Below are 17,526 nucleotides of genomic sequence, written 5' to 3' on the forward strand. Positions count from 1 at the left end.
ATTAGCTTTCCTAATTCCATTCTTAAGCCTACATTAATCATTCAATCAAGCCCATAAGTGTAGCTTAAGTTAGGGTTATTTGAAGCCCAATTTCCCTCCCTTTTCACGGCAGCCACAAGGATTGATTACTGCTCAAATTCAATTCAAAGTAACCCCCATATTTAACCTCTTTATGCCTAATAAAACCCAAAAATTTACTACCCAAAACCCTTTCACTTCCTCTTCTCATTTCACGTACAAAGAAGTCAGTTTTCTCCACCCAAAAGATGCAGCAAATCACTCCTCTTCACCCCATCTTTTTCGTGGAATTCAAGGTGGGAATCAAGGGGAAATCAAATCTTAACTTGCTGCCATAATCATTGCCAAAATCGTGCTCTATCTCTCCTTTAGAACAAGCAAAAACGAGGCAAGGGAACAAGGCCACTTGGGAGGGTGTTGTTCGTATTGGTTGCTGCTGTTTGTGCTTGGTTGTGCTGTCCTTTTCTTCTTGTTTTGGTGGCTTATAAATCAAGGTAACTATCCTTTCTTCCCTTAGATTAGAAATGCTAGGTTTTAGGGTTGAATTGATGGGTAGAAATCATGTTAGGGTTAGGAATGGTTTCAATTTTCGTATGTAGTGAGTATGTCTGGTTTCGGATGGATTTGGCCTTATTTTATGTGTTTAACACATGAATTTCATGCCTAGTGTGATTTACTATCAATCCCTAATTGTTTTATGATGTTTTTGATGTGTTTTAATCAAGTTATAACATTATTTTGGGGCTTACAAGTATGATGTACGTAACTGATGTGTGTGTGTGAGACTGCTGTTTCTGCAGTTCTTTCTGGTCGTGGTTAAGCCTTAATTTCAATGACTATATTTCATATTATTGTAGAAGATTGTTTTACGATCGATTTGATATATTATGGGTAAAATTCTGAGGTGTTTAAGGCCTCCAAATGACTGATTTTGTGAGACAAGTTGTGCTGCCAACGTGAATTAAGAACGTGATGTTAGATTGAGTTTATGAGCATGTATATATCTTATATTTGTGACCAATTGAATATATCTTCTAAGTTATCATGGTATGATTATCTAGGAGTTTATACCATAGCGAAATTCCATGTTTATATGCAAAATTCTCTCTTTTTATGAGCATGTATATTCTAAACTCTTGGATTGCTGAAAGCATGTTTAATATATCTTCTTAGGTCTTAAACTAATTATCTTGATTGATTTTATTGCCTAATTTGACTTAGCATCATGTTAGGATATTCCCTAAATTTATATAGCATGATTTTATACAATTTAAGATAGTTTAAAGTGCCTAAATTAGTGCAACACAGCTGCTGCCCCTAATCTGCTAGGCGTGTGAAGGATGGTGATTTTCAATAGTGTATTCCTTGATTTCTATGAGCAAATGCATATTTAACATAGCCTATTATGTTTTGAGAGTGTGTGCTAAAATGAGCTAAACTTAGTTTCATGTTTAAGGTTGGTTTTTGGGAGATTTGGTGTGATTGGTGCTGCTGCATATTAGTGTAGGGGCTGCTGTAAACATGATTTTATTTTGGCATGTTCTCTCTTGAATTTCAAGTCCAGAATGGTTTTATATGATGCCTAATGAGTGTATGTATATGCCCTAATATTTATTTCGCATTTGAAGCATGTTTGGTTGGGTTTTTATGATGATTATTGGACTTGTATGTTGCTGTCCCGTTTTGGTTGTTTTATGAAATGATAGTTTGGATATTTGGTTTAATTAAATGATTTTATGTAATTTTTTTCTATTGTAAGTATTATAATTTATTTGAGATTATATTTTAAATAGGTGATGATTGAATTTTTGGGTATTATAAATCCCTAAAGTGAAATGTTTCTATGTGTGTTTGAATATATGTGGGTTGTAATTGTATTGTCGACGTTGTAATGCTTTAGAGAAGGATAACACTGTCTTTAGCATCACTTCGCCAAGAGTTGTGAATGCACTTAATTGTTTAATTTCGATAATTAATTATATTCCCAAACTCAGACGATACCTTTGTGATTTATTAAGTTGAAGTGCCTTTTGAAATGGAGTTTCAATTAAATTTAAGAAATATGATTTTCTTATGCAGTTTGAATTGAGTATAAGACCATTTTTGGCTTCTCTGCAGATTTCTGAGTGAAATATATTGTATTATCTATTTTAAGTGATTTTTGAATTGTGTGTGGGGCCATAGTCGGGTGTGAGGCCGAGTTGCTTCCCGATGGTTAATGAACATGCTAACTACCTAGATTGCGAGTCTTAGGTAGCTCAACCTGGGTTAATTGTTGTCGTCCGGGGGTGTGTAAGACCTTATAGGCATCTACCCATAACCGGGAGTTGGCCAATCTTAGACACGGTCTCAGCGAGATGACCGGGGGTTCGTCCTGACAAACCTTAGGAAGTGGATTGCGAGGCCACTAGCGTTCCCTCCTTGCCAGTTCTACTGTTTTGAAGGTTTTAGGTTTGAAATATTTATATTATTATTACATTATTACTTATTTGAAGTCTATATATTATTATGATTGAAATTGAGTGATATGATATTGATATTTCTGTTTTAAGTTTATTTTGAAATATTTCAATGTTTGTATGGTTTGATGGTTTTAAGCGATTTCATTTGAGTTTTCAAGTTGATTGTGGTTATGGTTTCTTTCTGTTAATTTAAGTCTAAGATCTTCTATTTCCGATTTGAGGGAGAACTGCTAGTTGCTCCCCACTGATTGTGGAACGTTGTTATAATTTGTAGGTTTCATTTGTTTATTTGATATTTGTGGCGCTGGGTTGGGGATTGGGAGTTTAGAACCTAACTTTTAGGCTCGTATGCCTTTGTTGTTAGTTGACTGTTTAATTATTTTGAATTTAGTCTAGTTTGGCCGATAAGGGTTGTTCTGCCCTTGGCTTTTGAATGTAATTGATTTGTCCATGTTAAAGTTTGTTTGCTCTTTTCTTTTGTTCACATAGTTTGCGCTTAGCATAAACAACTTAATTTGGATGTGTGAATAAGTTAAATTTGACTTTTAGACCTAGGTTAAGCTTGACTTTTCTAATCGAAGTTAAGTAGCCTCCCGTTCAAGCATAATTCCGCTAACGCTTCCAGTTCCAAAAGTACGGGGTGTTACATGTAACGTGGTTAGGCTAAAGGTTAAAGAAGAAGGGGATAAAAAGGCTCAAGACCCTAGATAAGCCCCTAAGGTGTGCAACATTGCTTTTGAGTCTTTATATTTTATGCTTGAGTTTCTACTCTTTTTTAGCTCTTTTTTTTTAGCTTTATTTATCTTATTTTAATAAGTGTGGGCAATCCCGATAATGTGGTACTTGCAATAAATGTTGGGATTCCATCTCGAAGATCGATTTTCTGGCGTTGAATCCTCAGTAGGGCCAATAGGTTTGATTAACCCTCGATCATAGAGACGATCAAAAGCAGCATCATAGGTCATTCCAATGGGTGTGAACTCTCTCTCCTTGGTTTCTTTTTATATCCTTGATTATCCACAGCTAAGACACCGTTATGGTCAAAGGTACTAACATTGTTACTAGAGTGGGCATTTTCGGAAGAAGAAGGATTGTCGTTCTTCTTCCCTTTCCAGCCACCGTGGTTACTACTGTTAGTAGGTTTTTGCTTTGCAAGGTCATCTTCGATTTCAATTCCGATGTCATAAACGGCTTTGAAAGTATTCAAATTATGTTGGTATTTTAAATGCTTTGAATACTTCTCTTGGAGATTCTTGATAAAAATCCTCACAGATTCTTTTTCAGTGGGCACCTAAATCATCTTAGCGAAAGTTCCCCTCCACTTATTAAAGAAATAAGTAAAGCCTTCATTCTCTTTTTGTCTTAGCATCTCAATTTGTCTATAGTCGATTTCAACTTGAATATTACACTTGTACCAATCAATGAAAGCGTTTACTATCGATTCCCAGGTAGAGGTTTTCTCTTTGTCAAGGGAGAAGAACCATTGTTGGCAAACGGTTTCAAGAGATAGAGAAAATATAGAGGGAAACACTTTCTTATCAATACCTTTAACACTCATTATTGTTTCAAAAGCTCTTAGATGAAAATAAGGGTTGTTAGTTGCCTTGAATTTTGGGATGTCGTTGGCATTAAACTTATGCGGAAGAAGTTCTTTATCCACCAAGACCCGTTGTGAACTAATGCCCTGAAATTTATAGTCACTAGATAGCTTGCTCAAGCTTTCTTGCATGAGGTTCATTTGTTGTCGCTTCACAGGGTCATCAATTTTGAGGGTCCTTTAACACCTCAATCACGTCAGTCAATTGACTCCTAAGTTCATTAACTTCCTCTTCTTAACTTGCCATTATCTTTTTAGCCTTCCTTTTTTGACGAATCGGTTTATCAAAAAGCGAGACCTGAAGAAAGATGTTGTCCTTGATTAATCGCCCTTCTCTCCTCGACCAAGTACTGTGGAAAAGGAATTTGGGGATATTCATTGTTAATAATTTGACTCAAACTTTATTCAACATGCAATGGATGGAGGAAGTGAAGAAAGATTGGAATAGAATGTGAAGAAAAATGATGTAGATGGAGGGATATGAAGAATTAGGAATAGAATGTACCCCCAACTCAAATGACGGAAAAGACCGACTCATGCATGAACCTAAGACATGGTCATGGTGACATATACTCAAAGTGTGTGCTAAGACTAGTGAGTGTAGGTGGTACGTTAAGACTCGTGTCATGACCATGTGGCTAGACTATGTGACTTAGTGTCTAGACTCAATTAATGACGTAACAGGGTGTTTTTGACAGCGAAATTTAACCGTATTATTTAGCAAACTGGTAAATTAGACACTAGGTGATGACTCGATCAATAATCCGAACTGTCGTCAAAACGACAGGACTGGCGTCGCACTGTGTAGTGTAGCGCCAAACGATAAAGCTGTCGCCAGGCGCCACACTCCACAGAGTGGCGCTACAGTTCAGACTTTGGCGCCATCGCTAGAGCTTCAATCTGGAACTGTTTTCGGTGTTATTAATCAACATGGGATGCCTAAGGTCGTACTAGGTCAATTCTGATTAAAATATTAGACTTTATTTACTCAAATTAATTAATCAATTAACTAATTAGGAAAAGTTCTTTAAGTCATTAATTTTTTAAATCTCAACACAAGTCAAACAAACGGTAAAGAAAACATAGTATATGCACAACAAATTATGCACAATTAGTCAAGTAGGCACAATATGATGCAATGAGTTTGCAACCTAACCATGGCTCTAGTTCTCTAAAGTTCGGGATATGGTTTAGTCAATAGAGGGTCCAAGGTTAATTTTCCGGATGCACCGCGCGGAAGCCTAACCGTGAAGGGTTGGCTCGAGTGGATGGGACACCGCGAGTTTTAGAAAAACTCGCTTCCATGGTTTGGTGAACTCAACATTCTCGGATGTACCCTTTGTTGCTCAGAGCGTTCAGTCAGGTAAATGGAGCATGAATTCCCAGAGGGTTATGTCCATATGTAGCACAAATATGGGTTTTAGAAAAGCGAGAAAAACTCAATCAGGAAGTAGGATCGAGCAAACAATACGAAAAACTGGTCAAAATTAGAACACATATTTCTGGCTCAGTATTGGAAGAATTTGGCGCTAGCAAACAGAGGTTGGCGCCAGGATTTAATTGTAGCGCCTGGCGACATGGCTGTCGTTTGCCGCTACGGTTAAATGTCTGGCGCCAGCTTCTGTTCGCTGACGCTAATTCCTACATGCCTCAGCAGCTTTCTGTGCTCGATAAAATTTTCCAGTTTCGCGCAGTGTTATTTCGGTCCTAGTTGTGAAAGATATTTCTCAAATTTCCTACGTGTAAAATCCTATGTTGTAACTCATTACGGATGGTCTTTCCAATGAGATCTTTTTTTATGCATATGACAATAATGTTAATCAAAATTACGCACATGAAATACTTAGAACGTTTCGAGTCTCATCCACTCATTCTAAATCATTGCCGAAAGAAATTCAGGAATTAAAATAGAAATCCTCCCCCAACGGGGAATATTTCAAGCGTTAACCCCTAGCTTGAACCCCACTATGATCATGCACTAAAGTACGGTGGCGGCAAAAGGGAAAGAAGAAAGAGCAAAAGAGTCGCCAACAAGTTTTTTAGGAACTTGTAAACCGTTCACGAGGTGAAGGTTACACCCTTTAACAATCCAAGAGATCGTCAACTCCATAAGGTCTTGAACCAAATAGGGTTCGGGGATGAAGGAAAAAATCCAACCTAAAAGATATTGAACCTGCCCTAATAATAGCCCTCTAATTTATTCTGATCGTATTCATGTACGCTTTTTGACTAACATACAAGCAATAGGTTTAACCCTAAACCAGTTTAATCTTTGTTGGTTGAATTTAATGCACAAACAAATCTATTATTGGCGATCACTTGAATTATAATCAAATTAACCCTAAACAAGATTATTAATTATCTTATTAAGCGTGATTACAAGTACAAATTCCCTTTAAACATGCAATAAAAGGCGTGATCAAGCAATAACGATAAATATAATCAAGCAACATAATAAATAACCATTATCATAAAATTATAATCATCATTAAAATAATAATATTCATAATCATGTTAAAGCATAATATTAGCAAGATCCTAGGCATGATACTAACAAGATTAATAACAAACCCTAGCATGTCACTAAGCAATAAAAATCAAATATTTAACCCTAATATGATACTAACATGAATAAATATTAGGAAGAGAATAAAAGGCACCATAACAATCATACTTGATATTAAAGTTACCATAGACATGATACTAGGAATATCATAATAATAACCTAAACATGATTTCTACATCATAATATCAATAAAAACCATCAAAATACTTACTTTGATGCCTCATACCTCTTTCTAATAACAAAATACACCCGTTAGTAATTTCAAGGAAAATAATAAACAAAACAATGAAATTAAATAATTAAAAGAGAGATTTGGGACCAAACCCTCAGAAATTAAACCTTTCACATCTAGGGCGAAAGCAACTTCGAATATGGCTAGCTGTATCTAGATCTAATGAATGCGGAATTTTTATATTTGAGAAAAGCTAGTTTAGAAAAGTGAGAAAAAAAGATGATAGATTGTAGATTAGAATTGGTACAAATTAGAAAGAATAAGAATTGATGATTGTTAATGAATGAAAACGGAGTTTTTACGACTTTCTTTATAAAGAAAATCAGCCAAAAAGATAAAATATCAAAAACAGAGTTCTAACGCAAAAAATGGAGTTGGCCCAGACGCTGACCTTAGCGCCAGACGCTAAGATTGGCGCTAGGCGCCAAGTCTAGCGCCAGGCGCCAATCGTAGCGTTTGGCGCTACAGCTGGCGTTTGGCGCTGACTCAGAAATCCACGCGTTTTCTTAAAATTAGATAAAAATTGCCGTACAGGAGGATAAAATCGTATTTTCCTCAAAAAATGTTTTTTGATTTTAATTAAAACTCTGAAAAGTCAACAAAAGTCAATTTATCAATGCTAATTGAATTAGGAATGAAAAGAACCTTCTAGAAGAATCTAGAAGACTAAAACCATTCCTAATTGCATTAGGAATGATAAATCTATATTAGGCCCTCCCCTAGATCATTGGGCCGCATATAAGGCTCAAACCGGGCCCAGTTCAGTAATTTGGCCATAACTTCCTCAATATTCATCGGAATTGGGCTTATAATATATCGTTGGAAAGCTCTTGTCAAGCCCCATCCAACCAACTACACTACTATTGGACCTATACCATGGACCAACCAAACTGGATTGGCTGCTTTCTTAAAACAAGTTTTCAAAAACAGAGAGAAGAGAAAAGAAATTAAAACTATCCGCAACACTAAACTTTCCACACTTTCACTTTATTCGATTATGATTCGACATGAAAGGTACCGGTTTGAACCACATGCCCTATACCTGATTTGGCACCGATTAACCGGTGCCTTTAACTATTTTGGCCACCGGTTAACCGGTGCCTAAAATAGTCTCCCGCCTTTTTTTTTGTGGTGGTTGCTAGATTTTTTCACCGGTTAACCGGTGCCTTTTTAGTTAATTTTTTTTTCCATTTTTCGTGCAATATTATTTAAAAAAAAAACCTGTTTCCAGCACTAATAATAACCTGTAATTCCAGCAATTATATTAAATAAAATAATTAATAATATTATTATTATAATTACTAATAATAATATTATTATTATAATTACTAATAATAAAAATATTATTAAATATTATAATAAGATACAAAAATAATATTAAAAACAAGAATTTATATATATATATAGATATAAATATTCCCAAATGCAATACAATAAAAAAAAGGTGTTATATATATTTATACAAATGATAGTAAGTAAATATATAATGAATAATAATATAGTTCAAAAGTTAACATAAATAATTTACAATGAAAATGTCATTTACATGTTGAAGGTGATAAAAGACTCCAACATGTCACGAACTTCATTAAGCTCCTTGATTGTCAACGGACCATCCTTTTGGACCTTGCAAAACTTGAAATACAAAAACATTATGTTAGAATTAATTAATTAGGCAAAACAATATGTATTTTATCAAATATTACCTATATGACTTCTATGTAGCCTATTTCCTACATTACTTATCAAATGAACTATTTCTTTCTCATAACATGTCAATGACACCTAGTTTTATGTGTCTAAGCCCTAAAATTGAATCAAAAGAGCATTTTATTAAGGTTTAAGACGCTTTTTACTCAAAATGGCCCTAATATGGCCTATATGACTTTACTTTGCCCATTTCCTATATTTCTTATTAAATGAACTTTATTTATCTCAAAAAATTTCAATATTATCTAGTTATAGGTGTATAAGGAAAGAAATCACATCAAAAGAGCATATTAACACAAAATGGCCCAAATATGGCCCATATGACTTCTATTCAGCCCTTTATCTACCTTTCTTGTCAAATCACCTTTCTTATTCTCATAATATGTCAATGTTGGGTAATATTAGGTGTCTAAGGCTAAAAATCACATCAATATATCATTTCAATAAGTTTAACAACGCATTTTACTCAAAATGGCCCAAATATGGCCTATATGACTTTTATGTAGCCCATTTCCTACATTACTTATCAAATGAACTATTTCTTTCTCATAACATGTCAATGACACCTAGTTTTAGGTGTCTAAGCCCTAAAATTGAATCAAAAGGGCATTTTATTAAGGTTTAAGACACTTTTTACTCAAAATGGCCCGAATATGGCCTATATGACTTTACTTTGCCCATTTCCTACATTTATTATTATGTGAACTTTATTTATCTCATAACATGTCAATATTATCTAGTTATAGGTGTATAAGGAAAGAAATCACATCAAAAGCGCATGTTAACACAAAATGGCCCAAATGACTTCTATTCAGCCCATTGTCTACCTTTCTTGTCAAATGACCTTTTTATTTCTCATAACATGTCAATGTTGGATAATATTAGGTGTCTAAGGCTAGAAATCACATCAATATAGCATTTTATTAAGTTTTAGGACTTACCTCATCAAGCTGTTGAGTGTCCGTACAATGAGTAACAATGTCAAGCATGAATCTCATCACATACTAAGCACAATCAAGTCCTTTTTCTTGTTGTGCGCACTAGCATATGACAAATAAATCACATCAGTGAAACATGCAAAGGAAATTAGCAAATATTACTAACATAGATTTTGAAGATAATCACAATATCATGTAAATTACCAACGGTAAGTTCCATGTTGGACCCTTGGGAGCACGACAATGTAGCTTCTTCATAACACTATAGTAAATAAAGTACATTCAAATTTGATTAGTCGTATGACTACTAAATTAGTTATTATTAGCAATAATCATCACTAGGTAGCTATATATATTTACGTTTGCAATATAGACTTTACGAGCCACTTCTCCGATGATCGAGCTGAATCAAGGTGATAAATTGTGTTTTTGGAATTACAAATCACCATGAGGCTCCAATTCTCCCTACATAAGTTCAAAATAGACAAGAAAATTAATATTTAGGAGTCAACATATAATGAGGCCAAATCGATTGAATTTGACATGGTTAGACTTACTCTTTATAACATGGGGCGAATATGAACTTGTCTCCCGCACACGCTGATTCCATGATACTTTGCACAACATAGTACAACACGTCATGGGGGTTGCCTATGACTCTAGTAGTGGATAACTGCTCGGGACATAACCACCCAACTTTACAAGGAGAAACAGTTTCAGTTAAGTGCTCCTGTAGTGCTCTGCGTGCATGAACATTGAATAATTAATCATATGTAGGATAATCACCATAAATTTGAATAACTTGAAAAAAGTGTAGATTATGTGGGCATTGAAGTGCCTCAAGAATGTTTGGATGAGATTAATGTTAAGCTTTGCACCACCTATAAATTCCTTCACATCTTCTTTGCTGATCCATGCAACTCCATCCTCATCATAGTGGAACATTGCCTTACGAAGTGCAACTTCCATGGGATTGACCAAATGACAAGCACGGTTGTGAATAAAGGTCATGTCAGCAGAGAGCGATTGAAGAACAATGTCTTCAACTAGTGGTGTAGTTTGCATGGGTGAACCTTTCGAAGAGTGCAACTTCGACTCTTGTTCACTCTTGGACCTTTGTTCACTTAGCTTCTTCTTAGGTTGATCAATGCTTTTAGGCTTGTCAACGCTCTTTCTCTTTGAAGTTTTTCTTCCATGCGAAATCTGAAATAGTTTGAGAAAGAATAAGTTTATAAGTTGAGAAATGAAGAAAGTAGGCATATTATAAGTTATTTCGACTCAAAATGGCTTTATTTTGATGAAATGAGCCCAAAATTTTTTAGAACTTTGCTTCTTTTATGTAATTTCAACTCACAATCACTTATAAATATGTAATTATGATATGGTTTGAGAATGAATAAGTTTATAAGTTGAGAAATGAAGAAAATAGGCAAATGCGAAGCAATCTTTCTTTAAGTTGAAAGAGGTCATGAATGTAAGGAGCCTCCTCTTCCATGCTCGCATCCTTGCACTCCTTCTTTCTTTCCTCTAGAAAATCCTCATAGAATTGTATGTCTTCGTTCTTTGTGAGTACCTATCTTTGATTCATTCAACAACACACTTTCGAGAGGATCATTAGTAGCATGCAAGTGGGAGCGAGAAAATTCATTAAACACGGTATCAAGAACATCTACTCTAAAGCATTCACCACTTGAGTAGGGTTGTTGCATGACATTATTCAAATCAAACTCAATGGAATCATTGTCAATTTTCAAGGATATCTTACCCTCCTTCACATCGATGATAGCTCTAGAAGTAGCTAGAAATGGTCTACCCAAAATTATAGGAATCCTCTCATCCTCTTCCATTTCTAGCACATAGATATCCACAGGGAATGTGAACTTTCCTACCCTAAGGAGAATGTCCTCAACCTTGCTCATGGGGAACTTAATGGAACGATTCGCTAGTAAGAGAGTAATTTTAGTGGGGGAGAGGGTTCCTACACTAAGCTTTTGGTAGACGGAATAGGGCATGAGACTCACACTTGCTCCTAAATCACACAAGGATTTATCAAATTCAATGCCATTAATAGAAAAAGGGATGAAAAAGTTACCCGGATATTTCAATTTGGTAGGGAGTTTGTTGGAAAGAATTGCACTACAATTGGCGGTCAAACTCACCGTCTCACACTCCCTTCTCCCACTCAAAAGATCTTTCAAGAATTTGGAATAGTGGGGCATTTGCTTCATAGCATCAACAAAAGGGACGGAAATATGAAAATTCTTAATGACTTCCAAAAAACATCCCAAATTGGGCATCAAGTTTAGCTCTCACAAATTGTTGTGGAAAGGATAGCTTCTCCTCTGTAGGTTGGCGATTTAGGGGCAAGGGGGTTGCTTCTTTTTCCTTTGGCACCTCAACATCTTTTTCCTTTTCAACACTCAATGGCTCATTGGTTTTTTCACCCTCATTTTCTAACTCAACCTCTTCTTGGGGTTCTTCCTCAACTAAAGGGTCACTCCCTACTACCTTCCCACTCTTAGTTGTCACGGCAGACAAAGGTTTTAGGTTGACTCCTTGACTTGGAATGTGAGAAGAAGAAGAAGAAGAATAATAAGAAGAAGGGGATGAATTAGATGCAAGTTGAGAAATTTGGGTCTCAAGCATTTTCATGTGAGCATTGGTGCGTTTTTCGGCCTCTTCATGTTTCTTTTGATCCTTCTCTCGCATTTTTAATAGAGCATCTAATTTAGCCATCACGGGATCATTTGGAGGGGCTTCAAGTTGAAGAGGTTGTTGAGGTGGAGGAAGTTGGGGTTGATGGAAACCCGGAGGCCTATTAGTTTGGGCATAGTTAGAAACATATTGACCCCTATTGCCTCCGGTGCCTTGGTTAGGAACATTGCTTTGTTGATTATTTCCCATGTTACCTTGATCACCAAAATTTTGATTTTGATGGTCATGGTATAGGGAATTAGGTTGTTGGTTTTGATTACCATACCCCCTTTGGTTAGAGTAGCCTCTTCCATTGAAATTGGAAGGGCCTCCCTCACCATGGTATTGGCCTGACTATCATAACCACCACCACTTTGATTCCAACCACGGTTTCCACCTTGATTCCAATTCCCCATTTGATTGGAGTTTGGCCTCAAGTTCCCTACATTCCCCATTCTAGGAGCAAAATTCATAGCATTGAAATTTTCCGTATTATCATCATGTTCATGGGAAAGGGGTTGAACTTTACAAGCATATACACAATGGGAGGTATCATGATCATAGGTTTCACAATTAGAACAAAACATGCATCCTTGGAACATTTTATTGTAAGATTTGGGTAGAGAGGTTATTAATTGCGTTGGCTTGCTCCAATGCATAAACACCCTTACTAGAAGTAGCATCCCTTTCTCCTTCATACCAATCATCATAGTGCTTTGCGGACTCCTCTATAATACACTCCACTTCATCCTCTCCTCTGTTCATGATTGGACCGTCGGCCGCGGCGTCTAGGCTTGTTCTTCCTTGAGGTATGAGACCTCCATAGAAAGTGTGAATGAGTTGATACTTGGGTATCCCATGGTGTGGGCATTGACGTTGAAGCTCTTTGTATCGTTCCCATGCCGCACTTAGAGACTCACCACTCTTTTGGCGAAAACCTTGAATCAAAGACCGAGCCTCGGCGGTCTTCCAATGGTTATAAAACCTCCTTAAGAAAGCCGTAGTCACTTGGTCCCATGTTGTGAGAGAGTTAGGGGGCACCTCCTTCTCTAGCCATTCTAGACCTCTCCTAATTAGTGCAAATGGAAACATCTTGAGGCGAATATATTCTTGAGTCACTCCATTGGCCTTTATTGTGTCACAATATTTCTCAAACTCTTTTAAGTGCTCATGAGGACTATCAAACTTTCCACCCGAGAATTGTTTCCTCTCAATCAAAGCAATCAAATTAAGCTTGATCTCGAAATTGTTGTCTTGAGTAGTAGGAGTTAGGATCCCACTTTGTGCTCTAAAGGCTTCGGGAGCCCCAAGACGACTTAAAGACGTATTCTCTCCCATTTTAGGTCTTTTTTCACTTTCGAACTTATAGGTTGAGAAAGGGTTGATTTCCGGACTCAATGATGAATTAGGTGTTGAGTCACTTAAGGTTTTGAGTGATGACAAACAGCTGACTAGCTGGTTCTTGTTGGTTTTATATTATATCAACTGACATTTTGAACAGGAACAGCTATTCCAAGTACTTGAGGCAATATGAAGTCCTTTTGAATCAAAGCATTCAAGAAATCTGTATCAGAATGTTCTATCAAGGAAGGCCGTCAAGACTTGAAGATTATGAAGTCTCTTAGATTAGGATAGTTGATCTTTGTAGTCTTTATAATGTTAAGTGTGCATGGATGTTTGTACGTGAGCTATTTGTATCCCTTACTTAGAGTATTTAGTGTTGTAGAGATCAGGAAAAGTTGACCTGATCCCTAGGACATTAACAGGTCAGGAAACAGCTGCTTCGTAGCTTGTTTCATGAACCTGGACATTAGTTCAGTAAATATTTTCTGGAATATATATTTCCTATCCTTAGAGAATATTTACTAAACTAATTGATTCAGTTTATGCAAAGTTGGAGATGATTATTTCGCATATAACTTAGAATATATTATTCTACCCATTTATGGAAAGTAGAATAATATCTTAGAATGTCTCTTATTTACAAAATAAAAGATATTCTATTTACCTAAGTTATGATCTGAAAAGATCACGAAAGATTTTATCTCCCAACCTTATAAAAGCATAAACTCGATCAGAATTTCGAGTGAGCTTTTCTGAAAAAAATTCTCTATCTTTGAAAGCTCGAAATACACTCTAAGGGAAATAGTTAGTTCGTCTCTTACAAACTACTTATGCACACAGTAAGAATTGTTTTGTAATTATCTCTTGTAAGCTTTGAGTGGAAGCATTTAGAGGGAAACAAAGGGTTTGTATTGAATCACTAAGAGGTTAGTGATTGGGTAGCATTTACGAGTGTGAGTGCAAGTGCTTGTGAGTTCAAGTGCGAAGTGACACCTAGAGTTAGGTGTGGGGATCACGAGTGTGATCATTTGTAATTGCTTTTGTTTTTCAGAGTTGATTAATAAAAGTAATTAGGGTAGTGGAGGACGTAGGCTCAGAGTTGAGCTGAACCTCGTTAAATCTTTGTGTTGATTATTTATTGTATTTTCTGTTTCCGCTGCAGGACCAGTTCATCATCTGGTCCCCCTACATAAATAGAAGAAAATCCAATAATTTCTAACACTGCCCTGTACTCAATTCAACCCCCCCCTTCTTGAGTACCAGCTGCACTTTCAATTGGTATTAGAGCCTCGGCTTCTTGTAAGGGTAACACCTAGAGAAGTAGATCATGAGTACTCAGGAAATGAATGCTATGGGATATGACAACAAGACACCAAAGTTCAATGGGAAGAACTATGCATGGTGGAAGAACAGAATCAAGAACATCATCATTGGCATTGATTATGAATGCTGGTTGGTTGTTAAGAGTGGTCCCTTGACCATTGAGAAGTCTGATCCAGAAGGGAAGCTAGTCCCAAAGACTGAAGATGAATACATCTCCACTGATTACAAAAAGCTGGAGAAAAATGCTAAGGCTATGTCAATACTGCAACAGGCTATTGCTGAGAATGAGACAAACAGGATCTCAGCATGCACCACTGCCAAGGAGATCTGGGATACCCTTGAACTTGCCTTTGAGGGTACCAGTGAGGTAAAGAGGTCTAAAATTGATTTACTTATGTCAAAATATGAATCTTTTAATATGTTTAAGGATGAATATATTAATACTTGTTTTGGTAGATTCATGACTATTGTAAATGATTTAAAATCTCTTGGTAAAAGCTTTACTGATGAAGATCTTGTTAGAAAGATTTTGAGAAGTTTGACAGGTGAATGGACTCCCAAGGTTACAACCATTTATGAAGCAAAGGATCTTTCAATTCTATCAGTTGAACAGTTGATAGGTTCCCTCATGACCCATGAAATGCTGGTTGGATCTAAGTCAGAGAAGGTACCAGCAAAAGGAATTGCACTAAAGGGAACAGTCGAAGATGAGGATGATGAGATAGGAATGATGGCTAGAAGGTTTGAAAGAAGTTTCAGAAACCAGAAGGGAAAATTCATCAAGGGTAAGTTTAATAATGCATCAAATAAAAAATCTAACAACTTCTCTGCAACAGGATGCTTTAAGTGTGGTGAGAAGGGACACCTTGTGAAGAATTGTCCTCAATGGAAGGACAACCAGTCCAAGGAAGCAGACAAGATGGCCTACAAAAAGGCCATGGTTGCTGCTGTCTGGGGAGATACAGACAGTGATGAAGAGGGAGATGATTCAAGTCAGTCAGATGTATGTATGACAGCAATACTGAATCAAAGTTCAGAAGAAGGTACCAGGAACAGCAGAGGAACCAGCTCAGATGTCCACTGCCTCATGGCAAAGAAGCACCCCTTGTATCAACATCAGGTAAACATTGATCAGATCAAAAAGGATATGCTCTTTTATGATAGAGAAAACTTGATGGAATGTGCTAGTAGTGCTTTAGATCAATGTTTAGAACTTGGAATTGCTTATCATGATTTTAAGAGAAAGTTTAAAGAAAAGTCTAAAGAATATGATATTGCTAATTCAAGTTGTGATCTGTTGGAAAGTGTCTGTGCTAACTTGAAGCAGGAAGTAGCTGAACTAGAGATTGCTTTAGATCAAAGCAAACTTGAAATTCAGAGAATAAAATCTGATATGGGTTTGTGTGATGACAGTGATGATGAATGTGAGAAACAGTTCACAAGTTGTGTCATTAATGTGCTTGATTATAGTGGTGATGACTTGTATGACTTTGATAGTATAAAATCTAGGGCAAGTGCTCTAAATAGGTCTAAACTGTTAGAAGGATTCAACTTGTTAGTTGATGATGTAGAGGAACTATATAAAGCATATGTCCTAGTTAAGAACAGCAAAAGTACTGGTTCTGAAACTGTTTCTAGTAATATGCATGATGAATGTGAAGCTAAAATTTGTAGCTTGCAGGTTGAGTTAGCCCAGCTTAGAAAGACTAATTCATGTGATTCTGTAGTTTTGCATGATTCAAATATTTCAAAATTGCAAGCTGAGCTTGAAAGAGCTAAGCTTGACTTTGAGATAGTTGTTGACCAGAATTTATCCCTGCATGAGAAAATGAACTTAAAGGACAGAGAGTTCATAGAATTTAAGAAGAGAATGGATAAAGTCCTCCAATCCCAGAACTGATTGAACCAGTTAACTTTAACTGCTAGAAACAGTGGTAGAAGGGGACTTGGTTATACTGGGAAGGGGAACAGGAGGAACTGGTCTCCCAGAGATACTACATGGTTACAGGAATATAAGAAAGGTAAGTATGTCTTAGCAAAAGACATGCATGTATGCTATCATTGTGGCAAGAATGGCCATAAGAAATATGAGTGTAAAGACAGGAAAAGTAGATTGGATAAAAATAAGAAAAATGTTAAGCAAATTTGGGTTAGAAAAGACTTGCTTGAATCTGTTGTTGGAAAGGGACCCAAAAAGATTTGGGTTCCTAAAGCTAATGTTTGAATTTCCTGTGCAGGCTGAAGTGAGAGACAATACCTACTGGTATTTGGACAGTGGCTGCTCAAGACACATGTCAGGGGATAGGAAACAGTTTCTCTCACTTACAGCTCATGAAGGAGGAAAGGTGACTTTTGGTGATAACAGCAAATGTACCATTCTTGGAATTGGTAAGGTTGGTAAGTCACTTTCCCATGCTATTAGTGATGTATATTATGTTGATGGTTTACAACATAATCTCTTGAGTATTTCACAATTATGTGATAAATGTAATAAAGTTGAGTTCAAAGACAACCTTTGTCACATAGTGAATTTGCAAACAAATGAACTTGTCTGCCAGGGATTCAGACATGAAAACATTTACATTACTTATTTAAACCAAATCCCTGAGAACAAGTCCATCTGTTTGAGTGCTGTTTCTGAT

The 17,526-nt window shown here is 36.3% G+C and overlaps 1 non-coding gene across 1 annotated transcript; it reads left to right on the forward strand.

Moving 5' to 3' along the window:
* The first annotated feature begins 13,070 nt into the window (after positions 1 to 13,070).
* Positions 13,071 to 13,176, forward strand: LOC145561113 (small nucleolar RNA R71). The gene has a single exon (XR_014093693.1). It is a non-coding gene; the product is annotated as a small nucleolar RNA R71 (small nucleolar RNA).
* Positions 13,177 to 17,526: the final 4,350 nt, after the last annotated feature.

The sequence above is a fragment of the Chenopodium album genome, chromosome 9, assembly GCF_948465745.1.
Source record: "Chenopodium album chromosome 9, dcCheAlbu1.1, whole genome shotgun sequence".
Classification (NCBI taxonomy): domain Eukaryota; kingdom Viridiplantae; phylum Streptophyta; class Magnoliopsida; order Caryophyllales; family Amaranthaceae; genus Chenopodium; species Chenopodium album.